This window comes from Dermacentor andersoni, chromosome 4 (assembly GCF_023375885.2).
Source record: "Dermacentor andersoni chromosome 4, qqDerAnde1_hic_scaffold, whole genome shotgun sequence".
Classification (NCBI taxonomy): domain Eukaryota; kingdom Metazoa; phylum Arthropoda; class Arachnida; order Ixodida; family Ixodidae; genus Dermacentor; species Dermacentor andersoni.
In genome coordinates, this window is record NC_092817.1 from 216,449,287 (window position 1) to 216,464,534 (window position 15,248).

Genomic DNA, 15,248 nt, shown 5'->3' on the forward strand with positions numbered 1-15,248 from the left:
ATATTTGATATGGTAACTGGCATTACTGTGTTGTGAAGACAAACAAGTGCCTCACCCAGTTATATTTTTAGCTAACTGCACATTTTAACACCACTGTGATAGTCTAAATGATTCTATCAAAATGACACTAGACAAACAGTTTTCATGACAGTTCCTTTCTGGTTCGGCAATTGTTTGGCTGGCTTCTGGCATTCAGGCCAATTGCTTCCTGTGATATATAGGGTTTCTGTTTTTGTCGTAGAGAAAGAGTGCAATTTTCAAGAGCACTATATTTTTTGGTTCTGACGTATTGCCACCTATTTTGTCCAACTGTTATACTAAAACAAAGATATGCTGACAAGCATTACTGTGATATGTAATGATGTAACTGCATTATGAAACAGGACAACAGTGAAGAATGCAGGAACCTTGTTTGTCGCATTACGTTTCTCATAAAATGTACAAATTTAAAATGGAATCATTAAAATAAATGCAAGAACCGTGTATTTCTGGCGCTGAGGAAAACTAAAAGTGTTGCTTCTTAACAAGACGCACAAAATCTGTTCCAGTTTGCTTTACTAACCTATTAGTAGTCGGCAGTTTTGAAGTGAAACTAGTTAAAAGGAAGCAATTGGAAAAGTTAAAAGTAAAACTTCATTTGTTACAGCAAGTAATTTTCCTTCCACTCAGACTATCCACAGTGTAAGTGTGCACATTGATAAAAACTCGATACTTCGAGTGGTTCCTTGGATAGATCTTTAATTTTTAGACCAATTTGGTCATCACATTTATTAAATGTCACACTGCCTGGCAGCTCACAAAGCAAATTGGTAAGAGCTAGTAATCACTGCAGAGTTACTTTGGAGAGAGTTAACCTGATAAATACGCACACTGACATTATCAGTTGAAAAGGAACTTGTTGTTACTGAACAATGGCTTTGCAATAAATGCAAGAGAAAGAATGCAATTTTCAAGAGCACTATATTTTTTGGTTCTGATGTATTGCCACCTATTTTGTCCAACTGTTATACTAAAACAAAGATATGATGACAAGCATTACTGTGATATGTAATGATGTAACTGCATTATGAAACAGGACGACAGTGAAGAATGCAGGAACCTTGTTTGTCGCATTACGTTTCTCATAAAATGTACAAATTTAAAATGGAATTATTAAAATAAATGCAAGAGCCGTGTATTTCTGGCGCTGAGGAAAACTAAAAGTGGTGCTTCTTGACAAGACGCACAAAATCTGTTCCAGTTTGCTTTACTAACCTGTTAGTAGTTGGCAGTTTTGAAGTAAAACTAGTTAAAAGGAAGCAATTGCAAAAGTTAAAAGTAATATTCTTGCATGCGTATTATTTTTCGAAGCATACACCATGAGTACTCCATCTAAAAGCCCTCAGCTGACTAAGTATTTTTATAGTAGCTACAAAAATTAGGTGTTCGCACATTGAAAAATATGCCAGAAAGCAAAGGCTCAAAGGCAGTCCATGCTAGGTGGTTCGTACTGTATAGTATACTGTTCTACACATTCAGCAAGGTTGTTGCCCATTTTGTTGACAAGATCACTGCATTATTGTATCTCCAAAACATAAGGAGAGGATGCTACCAGAATGTGCCATACCGTGCAGTCTTTGTCACATGAACAAGTGTGCTGCTTCTTGCCTTTAATGTAACTGCCCAAGGTCTTTTTTACAGGTTTGACAGCGCATGGTCTTGCTCTTCCTTCCGTGTTCTTGGCAGGGAATGAAAATATTTCCAAGCTAGCAGTGGTACCTACTATGCTAAATTCAATTAACAACCTGAAAGCTGGTCACTTTTAGTACTTATAATTTGGGCATATACACTGCTACAACAATACAGTATTACAGACACTTCCGTGTGTGTGTCTGTATAAACCTAAATAACTACCGTCTCCACAAAACTTACGCAGAATGGCTCTCTTAAAAGAAGAAATGCTTTTTGAGTACTCTAAATCATACAAACTAGAAACACTGACACTGCTGGCGCTATTTTGTATATTTTAGGTGTTTGAGGACCACCACATTTGTTACAGCAAGAAATTTTCCTTCCACTCAGATTGTCCACAGTGTAAGTGTGCACATTGATAAAAACTGGACACTTTGAGTGGTTCCTTGGATAGATTTTTAATTTTTAGACCAATTTGGTCATCACATTTACTAAATGTCACACTGCCTTGCAGCTCACAATGCAAATTGGTAAGAGCTAGTAATCACTGCAGAGTTACTTTGGAGAGAGTTAACTTCATAAATACGCACACTTACATTATCAGTTGAAAAGGAACTTGTTGTTACTGAACAATGGCTTTGAGAGAGTCACAGTGCCAGCAATTACTTTCAATATGCTGTCAATATATGGCACAAAGTCAAAATCAAACAGATTTTTTTTAAATGCGGTACAGTTTCGTTCTTTGAATGGCCCTCTCCACATTTTCTCGGGTACTTGCTATGGACTGGTTTTTCCTAGCTTCCTGTGCAGTAAGCTGTTTTTCCATGAGGAATAGGGGTCTGATCATTTCGATGTTTTTTTTTCTTTGCAAAATTCACTGATTAGGAAGCCTTTATCTACCATTACACTGTCAACATGGGGAATACACTTGTCAAGAAGACTGCACTCCTTTGTGATGTATGTGCCAGATGCTCCCTCCATATGCCGGACTTACATAGTTAATTAAGCCTCCTGGTGTCTCAGTCACCAGGACCTTTGCAGTGTACGTGCGCTTATAGTGGCTGTATGTGACGAGACTCGACGCTAGATCTTTGGGAGCTCAATTTCTAGTTCAGTACAGTCAAGCACCATCGTCCTGTCTTTGCATTCTTTGAAAAACATTATGAGACAGTTGACAACTGCGGTCTTCGTTGGCCACAAAATTGCATGCTCAAGAATGCTTGCTAGAATTACAATTCAATCCTTGAAAATGTTCGACACAGTTGTGCGGTGGACACTAAACAACACCGCCAACCGATAAAATCTTAAATCATGATAGAGCTTCATGTATGTGAGGAGCACAGCATCATCGTCACTCAAGGATAAGCTTCCCGTTCCTTGACGCAACCGCATTTCTGTGTAAAGTTCTGTTATAGAGCAACTTGAAAGAGCGTATGCCTGTGAGGACAAGACGACCATGCTCATCGGGCACTTTTGCAATTTGATAAGCTGTTCTCCGGCAAAATGGTTGTTTCTAGTGTCGACTTGAATTCCAATTTTTTTGACAGCTTCTCAGCCTCAGCAGCAGTCTCTGAAAAAAGAAAATACAAATTGAACGTAACAATAACCTAAATTATAGCAGTCTCAAGTATTAATTAGTATTATTACGAACAGCAGTAAAAATGCTGCACTCTTCGCTGGATACCTTCTGAAAGTAGAATACAATCACCTGGACTCACAGCCGGAGTTTCTGGAGAATGGAACTCTAAAATAAAGAGAAACTAACTAAAAAGAGAAAAGTACTATACACCACAGTTAACAACGTGGGTGCCAAATGCAACACAAACTTGGCACATCAAGTTTAGTATTACTTAAGAGTTAAACATACCATGCACTCTACTGGTTCTCTCTTTTCCGCCAGTGGTGCATCAAGTTCTAATATCACGCTTCTCGAGCTTTCGTCTGCGCCTTCTTGGTATTTTTTTTCGAACATCAGTGCTATTGGAAGATGTCTGTGGCAGCTGGTAAGCGCGTGTGGGAATGCCTCTGTCCCCTGAAATGGAAATCCAAGCTTTTCTGCACATTTTATAAATAGATAACATTATTGCCACTTTCGATCGCGATTGAGGCCGATCGGGATCGAAATTATCAATTGCGATTGACTCCCTTCGGCAGCTTGCGCGAGGGGCCAATTGCGATCGATAATTTAGATTCCGATCAGGCTGTTTCGCCGTAGAAAGTGCCCAATGTGGCAAACATTTAACATAGCTAGGAATTGTTTTAATACTTAGACAGTAATGACTCGCGGCTATAGTGAATTAAACAACCGAGGAAGCGCTCTTGCAGGCACAAATGCGCGATCAACATTGCTTCTGCATAATCAAACGCGATAGGAGCTCTGCCGTGAGTCAATGTGTTACCCTGCTCGCTCCAACAACGAGCAATGCCGGCGCGGGCGACAGCACATTTTAACACGACAGCGTTAAGGAGCTCGTGTCGCAGAAAAGCCGGTGTCGTCGGTGTCGGCGTCAGTGGCGTTGGCCGTGAGCGATAAATCCCAGAAGGCACTTCATAAATAAAGAATATCTTGCAAGATGGGCTGGTGGGAATCGAACCAGGGTCTCCGGACTGTGTGACGGAGACGCTACCACTCAGCCACGAGTTCGTTCCTTCAAAACCGGACAAAATCGCCTCTAGTGAATGTGGTGTTGCCTTAGAAACGTGCCGTAGAAAGCTTTACTGCGGTGTATATCGGTAATCATGACCATGTAACTTACAGAAGTCGCAGTTTCACGAGCAACGAAGTACGTTTCCGCTACATTTCTTCTGCGCACACGCAGAGCCATCTTGCGACAAACACAGAAGACCCCCTCCTCGCAATATACGGCGCTGCCCCGATACGTGGCGCGCCACTCGCCCCATGATCGCGTCCGCCTTCATGGCGCGTCGGGGCCCGGCCATCTGTGCCGATCGCGACGTTTGGCTGGCGTAGCGCGTTTGAGTAGGCGGCGCCAACGGGGTGCGATAACGCTATCGCGTTCCACTCTTGAAGGCGAAGCTTAAGCGTCCTCCAATTTTTTTGCCTATTCTTGCTACCACAGATCGTTTTTGTTTGTTTATGCATCGACATATATGTTTAAACGACTTGTTATTGCTAACCGCACACAGAATCAATATCGATACACTTACGCCGTCTTATCGCCGCTCGCACAAGCGGCCGCCTCGTACTGTTTGGACGTACAGGCAGATTCATGGATGGAATGGCTTCCGGTGACAACTTTCGGTACTTGCAACTAGGTAATAAAGTGACAGACACGTTTACTTAGTCCAAAGAACCGAAAAGTACACCCGAAATGGCCTTACCAAGCGTCTTGCATAAGGAATATACAAAATCCTCATCTCTGAAGTCCTTGCTGCAGACGACGGCGTGTTTTTACGGCAGCTTGCCCATTCTAAGCTGTATTAACCGAAATTTCTTAAGCTTCGTCTACTTTGGATAGAAGTGAACACTTACATCATCTTTCTTGCAAGATTTACATTGCAGAACAGAGCAGTTAGTCACCATCGTATCGCACAAAAGCGGGCGCGGACGGTGCAGATCTAGGAGATCGTCAGCGGCGTAGCAGGCAAGTCCTTGCAGTGACGTCACACCGCTGCGATTGCAGCGACTCCAGTGTTCGCTCTCGAGGCTAATAGCATGCAAGTATTTAAAGCGTGCTGTTATCTGAGCAACTTCCGAAACCTGCTAATTAAGGATGAAGACGAAATCAATTGAGCAATTTGTTTGACTAGATTTAAGAGGAAGCTTTAGCTCGGACCAGCTGTAGGGGCTTAGTGTATATGGCGTTGCACTGCTAGGCACAATATCACGGGCTGCTGCGGTGGCCACGTATCGACAAGGGAGAAATGCAAGAAGTGCTCGTGTATCATGCATTTGATGCATGTTAAATAACCTCAAGTGATCAAAATTATACTGAAGTCCCCCACCACAAGCATACCCCTGAATTTAATCTTTTTTTTACCTCGAGATGAAATCTGATTCTGCCTATGCAAATGCATTCAAAACACAGAACTTCCTTCATAAAAAGCTGTTGAACTGATTGTAATAAAAAGCGTTACATTGGACAAAGATTCTAGCAACTGCAGGAAGCATAACTTAAATTGCAGGCTCAATTTATTGTTTTAATTCATAAAATTATCCAACAACTCAGTGCTTTCAACTGCAAATGCAAACAGAATGCTAATGCTGCTGATAATTTATACATACTTCAGGTTGATAGCAAACACTCCCAGTGCACGCATGTGTGTTCTCCAGATGAAGCGATACGCGATTGCATGTGGTGCTTTTTCTTGTCCTTATGTGATTTATCGTGACAGCGGTTGTTCGGGCAGTCCCTTCAGAATGTTGTTTTCACTGGCTCTCACATACATCGGTTATTGTGAACATGCAAGCAACCCCTGTACTTTGTCTTCAGGTTGATAGCAAATACTCCCAGTGGACGCATGTGTGTTCTCCGATGAAGCGATACCCGATTGCATGTGGTGCTTTTTCTTGTCCTTATGTGATTTATCGTGACAGCGGTTGTGCGAGCAGTCCCTTCAGAATGTTGTTTTCACTGGCTCTCACATACATCGGTTATTGTGAGCATGCAAGCAACCCCTGTACTTTGTCTTCAGGTTGATAACAAATACTCCCAGTGGACGCATGTGTCTTCTCCGATGAAGCGATACCCGATTGCATGTGGTGCTTTTTCTTGTCCTTATGTGATTTATCGTGACAGCGGTTGTGCGAGCAGTCCCTTCAGAATGTTGTTTTCACTGGCTCTCACATACATCGGTTATTGTGAACCTGCAAGCAACCCCTGTACTTTGTCTTCAGGTTGATAGCAAATACTCCCAGTGGACGCATGTGAGTTCTCCGATGAAGTGATACCCGATTGCGTGTGGTGCTTTTTCTTGTCCTTATGTGATTTATCGTGACAGCGGTTGTGCGAGCAGTCCCTTCAGAATGTTGTTTTCACTGGCTCTCACATACATCGGTTATTGTGAACATGCAAGCAACCCCTGTACTTTGTCTTCAGGTTGATAGCAAATACTCCCAGTGGACGCATGTGTGTTCTCCGGTGAAGCGATACCCGATTGCATGTGGTGCTTTTTCTTGTCCTTATGTGATTTATCGGGACACCGGTTGTGCGAGCAGTCCCTTGAGAATGTTGTTTTCACTGGCTCTCCCATACATCGGGCACCAACATCAACAACCGTTGGACAAATAAAGTTTATTCCTATCCTATCCCATACATCGGTTATTGTGAACACAAGCAACCCCTGTACTTTGTCTTCAGTCTGTTATACACATGGAGTTCTTTAACATGTTTTACAATATAAGTACATGACTGTTGTTCCATATGCTACTCGTCATTGGAAATAAACTTCAGCTATCTAAATACAATGGCTTATAATTGCATATTATCCTGAAATTGTTGCAATGCATGTCACTGCGTGAGACTATGCATGCACATGTATACATGTATACAAACATGTATCATGTTTGTGACAGGGGCTGACTCAAATATATTCCCTGAACCTGAGGCATTCCAGAACGAGAACTTGATATATAGTGGTAATAAACACATTTCCAGCAATAAGAGTCAAGCACCAATGCATGAATAAGTTCCTTATACAGACACAGTACCCTGAATATATTCTACAAATGCATACCAGAAATGTATCTAGAAAACAATAGCCTTTAAAGACCAAATGACAGAACCTTACACAGGAAAGTGTACCACTCTGCAGGCAAGCAGGTTTGCATAATGACCAGAGTAACAGCCAATGAACTTTCTTTATTGTAAACATGAAACTGGCTCCCATGAGTAGCAAACCAAATAAATACAATATACAATGTACATGTAACCAAGATTACAGTCAAAGAAATTTTCAACATGTATGAACATTAGAGGTGGGCGAATATCAAATTATTCGAATGACCAAATCGGAAGTATTGAGCATCAAATAGTCAAATACATATGCATGTGAGTACAGCAGGAGTACTTATTCTGGTACCATGCTTGTATGTTGACTATATTAAGTACAAATTGTCTTTGGCCCACTTTGAGAGCCTGGTTTCAAACAAGTTCTTCAAACATGAACGACTGTTGTACGATTAGTTCTCCAAAAACGACGAATATGGTTACGAAAACCGCTCAGAAGTTGGCGGATAAAGCAAAAAATATTTGTACGAGAAGTCAAAATGAAAAGAGACTTTTGAGAAAAGGTACATTTATTCTAATCATAGAACAGTTAAACATACATTATTTTTCTACATAACTTCCTTGCACTTCGACGCACTTTTCCCAATGTTTCTCGCGTTTTTTTTATTCCGTTGGGAAAAAAAGCTTGTTTGGTTGCACCAACCACCAATATTCCACCGCATCAATAACTTCTGCACCGGTTGCAAATCTTCCCCTGAGCGATTCCTTCAGTGGTACAAACATATTAAAATCGCTTGGAGACAGGTCTGGGCTGTATGGCGGGTGTTCCAGTAATTCGAATCCCAACTGCTTCATTGTTTTGGATGTCTATTTGGTAGACTGTGGCCGAGCATTATCTTGCTGCACAATGATACCTTTTCGCAATTTTCCACGACGTTTGGATCTGATTGCAGGTTCCAGTTTATTTGGCAACACATCACAGTAATTCTCACTGTTCGCAGTTTCGCTTCTTGGAGCGAAACGAACGGTTACCACACCTTCCATGTCCCAGAATAGTGCTAGCATAATCTTACCAGCTGATCGTTGACGTAACGTCTAAATTTCTTAACTTATGGGACGATGACTGTTTCCAAACCATGCTCGCAGCCTTACTTACCGGTTTCTGATAATGTACCCAAGTTTCATCTATAGTGATCCATCTCTCTCGCGACGATAATGGGCTAAATGTTTACGAGAGATGTCCAACATTCGTGCTTTATGCTGCGCTGACAATTCTTTCAGGACCTATATTGCACACACTTTCTGAAAATTCAGCCTGTCGTGTAACATGGAATACGCTGAACTATGACTGATATGTAAAATATTGCCGTTTCCCTCCACTTAGATTCGCCTGTTTTCCATTACCATACCCTCAACGACTTTAAACTTGTTTCCACTCGTTGCCGTCGATGGTCTTCCCGATCTTTCCTCGTCACATAAAGAAGTTATTCTCTGTTAGAAACAATCTGTTCATTTGGAGATCTTGCTGCGCGTTAAAGAACTGTCACCATACTGTGCTTGCATTCGACGAATAATTTACGCAGGTTTCACACCTTCCGCAAACAAAAAGCGAATCACTGCCCTCAATTCCTCCTTGGTGCAGATCGACAATACAGCTGCCATGTTTAACAGTGTTACACACTAACGACTAACGAGGGAATAAGAGTGACATATTCCATAGAAGTGTTGCAGACGACACTAATTCAGTGCTGGATACAAGTACTGTCACCAAACCCTAGTGTAAGAAATTGCAAAAGACCCTTTGCTTTTTGACTTCCCCTCAAACTTTTCGACCATAAACACATGTAAAAGGGGCTGTTGGAAAGAAAACATCAGTCCTAGTAGCTTACAAATAAAACTCCTACTGCACTGCCAGAAGCACTGACATATTACAACCAATAATCACAGACTGTAATGTAGGCTATGGTGGCACAAACTAAAAAAGAATCTTGCATATTTACTTTGTTTCTGCACTTCTGCAAAAACTTTTGCAGAACAGCAGCAAGACTAAGGGTAGCTTTGGTTAATATTCAAACACTTGAAAAGAAAAAGCTCGCATGAAATAGTCGCATTTTACCGCCCACCTCTTCGGAATATAATTCGGCCAAGTGGTCCAAGAGCGAATCACTGTGCCTTGCACGTGAAAGTGCGCTACTCTACAGACATGCAGTATTCTATAGATGAACAGATTAACAGGAAGTGAACACGTAAAGGCATTATAATCGCTTAAGTGACACAAATACACACCAAGAATAGAAGCACAATATAATAAAACAAACAACTATTTATAGGTAGCATACTCCAACACAACAGTCTGCAAGGGGTGATTGTTATGAATAAACAAAAAAAACAGCATTGCAGTTTCAAGAGCTCTGGTAGGAAGCAAAAGTAATCATTGCACAACACTGAAATACATTTAAGCACACACACATATTGGTGAAGCCATGACAGATCTTACTCTAAAGGGGAGCAAAACATGTCTGACAATCGTACGTAAGTTAGATTGAAGTGCACCTAAGACGTGGGCGCAGAAAGAAAGTCGACAGGAAAGCGCTTGACTTTCAACTGATTTATTGTTTGACAGAAGAACATTTAAAAAGATGTTAGAATATTTTCGTGCATGCGCAGCAAAGCAGGATGAGACATTCACGATAGGAGCGCAAAAATTGTGAACCCTCGAAATTCTTTCGCAATTGCAATATTTAGATATGCATACTCTCTATCATGCAGCGTAATGGTTGTCTAACTGACGCAATCGCTACCCCATTTCGCAATATGGTAACCCACGACTTTTCGCGAGTTACATGACCTTTGTGAAGAAAAATAACGTGCATGTGACAACACTGCGGCTTACACCGACCATTTCTCCAGTTTCTTCAGTGCATGGCTAGATGGGTATAGCCTGTATAATTTAACAATGTTTTGTGTTCTCTAAATCGACCGTTTATGCATCTGCCTGACTGCTCCACATGTACTTCATGCAAGGGAAGGCGGTCAGCTAAACCACCCCCATTCTCCATCAAACAAACGTTTTTCTATGTTTACCAATAATCTGTCCGCGCATTTAGAGTGTAATAGAACCCAGGTATTGTACCGTTTAACGTCAAAACAAGTTTGTTGATTGCAGAGTAGGGGTGGTTTACCTGATTCTCTTCCCTTGTAGCAATAGATATGTGAAGCAGTCAGGCAGATGCTAGCGTTCAACTTAGCGAACACAAAGCATCGTTAAATTGTACAGGCTAGGTAACACAAAGCATCATTAAATTCTACAGGCTATACCCATCTAACCATGCACTGCAGAAACAGGAGAAACGGTGGGCGTAGGCCACAGTTTAGCGACACGTGAATTGTTTTTCGACATAAACATCAAGTAACTTGCGAAATAGTCGAGGCATACCACATTAAATAATGGGCTAGTGATGGCGTCAGCCAGATAGCCATTACACTGCATGATAGAATGTGTGCGCATCCAAATAACCACATTGGGATAGAATTTCGATGGGTCTCAAGTCTGGCACTCCTATCGTGAATGCCCCATATTGCTTTGCTGCGGATGCTGATGATACCGTAACATTTCTAGAAGTTTTTCTTTGAAACAATAAATCAGTTGAGAGTCAGGCAGTGTCCTGTCTACATTGTTTCTGTGTCTGCGTCTTTCGTATTTGAGTCTAGCTCAAATACGGAAGTCTACCAACTAGCAGACCCGATATCTTATTGCGATGTCTCAAAATATTGCGAGTCAGTCCCTTAGCAAAACAGCTGTACAAGAGAGGATCGTGGTGCCTTGCACGCGAAAGTCCGCTACTCTGCAGGCTTGCAGCATTGCATACACGACCAGATGAACAGGAAGTGAACACCCAAAGCCATTATAATCGCTAATGTGACACAAAGACACGCCAAGACTAGAAGCACGAAATAATAGAACAAACAACTATATATAGGTAGCACACTGTCATACAAGGGTTTGCAAGGTTTTTTTTTGCGAATAAACGAAAGAACAACATCGCAGTTTCAAGAGCTATGGTAAAAAGAAAAGTAATCACTGCACAACACTCGAAGACAGTAAACCACACACACACACACACACACACACATATGGGCGTCGTCATGATAATGCTTACCTTAAAGGGCTGCAAAACATGTCCCACAATACTGCGAGTCAGTCCCTCAGGCAAGTAGTGGTACAAGAGAGAATCGCGGTGCCTTGCACGTGAAAGTACACTATTCTGCAAGTATGCAGCACTGTGTAGAAGACCCTATTAACTGGAAGTGCACACACAAAGCCAATATAATCGCTAATGTGACACAAACACACACCAAGACTAGAAGCACGAAATAATAGCACAAATAGCCATATCTAAGGGGCGCACTCTCATACTAGAGTCTGCAAGGGGTGATTGTTATGAATAAACAAAAGAACTGCATCGCACGTTCAACAGCTATGACAAACAGAAAAGAAATCATTGCACAACACTTGAAGACAGCAAACCACACACACACACATGGGTGTCGCCATGATAATGGTTGCCTTAGAGGGGTGCAAAACATGTCCGACAATACTGCGAGTCAGTTTTTCGGGCAAGGAGTGGCACAAGAGAGAATCGCGGTGGCTTGCAGCTGAAAGTGCTCTACTCTGCAGGCTTGCGGCATTGCATACAGGACCAGATGAGCAGGAAGTGAACACACGAAGCCATTATAATCGCTAATGTGACACAAATACACACCAAGACCAGAAGCACCAAATAATAGAACAAACAGCTATATATAAGGGGCGCACTCTCATACAAGAGCCTGCAACGGGTGATTGTTATGAATAAACAAAAGAACAGCATCGCAGTTTCAAGAGGTATCGTAAAAAGAAAAGAAATCATTGCACAACACTTGAGGGCAGTAAACAACACAAACACACACATGGGTGTCGCCATGATAATGCTTACCTTAGTGGGGTGCAAAACATGTCCGACAATACTGCGAGTCAGTCATTCGGGCAAGTAGTCGTACAAGAGAGAATCGCGGTGGCTTGCACGTGAAAGTGCACTGCTCTGCAGCTATGCAGCAGTGTGTAGAGGACCATATTAACAGGAAGTGAACACACAAAGCCATTAACATCCTAATAACTCATCTAGGTAGGATGAGTTATTTTCTTCATCTAACGGCAACATAACATCCAAGGTTGTGGTTACAACCTTGGTTGCGGTACAAAACATGTCCGGCAATACTGCGAGTCAGTCTTTCTGGCAAGTAGTGGTACAAGAGAGAATTCGCGGTGGCTTGCACATGAAAGTGCTCTAGTCTGCAGGCTTCCTGCATTGGATACAGGACCAGATGAGCAGGAAGTGTACACACAAAGCCATTATAATCGCTAATGTGACACAAATACAAACCAAGACTAGAAGCACGAAATGATGGAACAAACAGCTATATATAGGTAGCACACTCTCATACAAGAGTCTGCAAGGGGTGATTTTTATGAATAAACAAAAGAACAGCATCACAGTTTCGAGAGCAATGGCAAAAAGCAAAAGCAATCATTGCACAACACTGGAAGACAGTAAACCACAAACAAACTCACATTGGTGTCGCCATGATAATGCTTACCTTAAAGGGGTGCAAAACATGTCCGACAATGCTGCGAGTCAGTCTTTCGGGCAAGTAGTGGTACAAGAGAGAATCGCGGTGCCTTGCACGTGAAAGAGCACTACTCTGCAGCTTTGCAGCACTGTGGAGATGACCAAATTACCAGGAAGTGAACACACAAAGCCATTATAATCGCTAATGTGACGCAAGCACACCAAGACTAGAAGCACGAAATAATAGAACCAACAATTATCAATAGTTAACATACTCTGACACATCAGTCTACAAGGTGTGATTGTTATGAAAAACCAAAGAACAGCATCGCAGTTTCAAGAGCTATGATAAAAAGCAAAAGCAATGATGCCGCAACACTGAAAGTCATTATTGCTGCAGACACAGACATTGGTGTAACAATACAAGTGCTGAATTTCAAGGTGTGCAAAACATGTCCGACAGTACTGCGAGTCAGCCCCTCAGGCAAGCAGTGGTACAAGAGAGAACCGCGGTGTCTTGCACGTGAAAGTGCTGTGCTCTGCAGGCTTCCAGCATTGCATACAGGACCCGATGAGCAGGAAATAAACACACAAAGCCATTATAAGCGCTAATGTGACAAAAATACACACCAAGACTAGAAGCACGAAATAATAGAACAAACAAATATGTATCGGTAGCACACTCTTATACAAGAGTATACAAGGGGTGATTGTTATGAATAAACAAAAGAACAGCATTGCAGTTTCCAGAGCTATGGCAAAAAGCAAAAGTAATCATTGGACAACATTGAAAGGCATTATAACCACACACACACATTGGTGTTGCCATGTCAATCCTTACTTTAAAGGGGTGAAAACATGTCCGAATGTACTGCGGGTCATTCATTCAGGCAAGTAGTGGTACAAGACAAAATCGCGGTGCCTTGCACGTGAAAGAGCACTACTCTACAGGTATGCAGCACTGCGTAGATGCCCATATTAACAGGAAGTGAATACACAAAGACATTATAATCGCCAATGTTACACCACAAATACACACCAAGACTAGAAGCACGAAATAATAGAACAAACAACTATCTATAGGTAACGTACAGGGGCGTAGCCAGGGGGGGGCGCTTATGGGGCTCCAGCCCCCCCCCCCCCCCCCCCCCCCGAAATTTTTTCGTGCTGTCATGTGCATGGCGCCTACCAAAACAACTCCCGGCGCCGGAAATCATGCTCGATTTTGTCTAGAATGTCCTTAATTCACGCTCGAAAAGACATTTTAGCGCGAACATTGTGAAATCGGGCTGGATTTCGCGGCAACGCCCATGCATCGGGAGTCACATATCGTAACGCAGAGGAGCCCCAACGAGCACAAAATTTCAAGGGCGTTTTGATGGCGAGCGGGCTCGTCTCGGCATCTCGCGGAGGCCGCGGAATCTACGGAGCGCTTGGATTTCAATTCTGAAACTTCGTGGGTATAAAGTTCTCATAACATTTTGATGCGAAAGGTTTATTGACGTTTTCAAAGTCGGGCTTTAGATTTTCAACTCCGGAACTTTGTGGGTTTAATGCTGTTGTAAACATTTGACGCCAAAGGTGCGTCGACTTTTATAAAGTCGTACATCGGGCCATACAACGAGGCAAGCCAAATCAACATATTATCAGACAAGTTGTCAAAGCATGAAGCGAGGTCCGATGAGACAAACCGTTGTGGTGGTTCATTTGTGCGGTCAGGTCCAAGAAAAGAATATGAACATTTTTTTTCACCTGCGCCAAAGCATCCATGTCAAGACACTAAAGCCACCATTGTAACTAAGTTCTGATTTATTTTTCTACCTAGACTTTTATTCGCGAGGATATATTGAGCCTCTTTCTCCTCTTTCGTTCGTTTTTTTCTTTTCTTTTTTTTTTTTTTTTTTTGTTCTCGCAACGCGCGTGCTGCCGATCTCCAGCTAGAGCGCATGCGTTTTTCTCGTGCTGCATCGACAACCGCGCGGCGCACTGGGATGCGCGTTTATTTTAAAGCGCAGCTCTTTGGCGTCCGTTCCTGGGTTTCGCGTCGTCGTCGGCGTTGTCGTCGGCCTCGTAACCAGCTCCGCCCCCCTTTCATCCCCCCAGCGCTAGCAGCGACCGACTGATACCGCTGGATGCCGCTGACGCCGCTAGAGAGTCAAGATAACGTGACTGCATAGAACACCGTCGCCGCCATGCAGAAAGAGGAGGAAAGGGTCCCCCCCCCCTGTTCTTGTGTGGCGGATAGGGTGCTCTTCAGTTGCCGACGCGCCGGTTATTT

The 15,248-nt window shown here is 42.5% G+C and overlaps 1 pseudogene; it reads right to left on the bottom strand.

The window, feature by feature from the left end:
* Window positions 1-2,271: 2,271 nt before the first annotated feature.
* On the bottom strand, window positions 2,272-3,415 carry LOC126538451 (uncharacterized; annotated as a pseudogene).
* Between the last annotated feature and the right edge of the window lie 11,833 nt (window positions 3,416-15,248).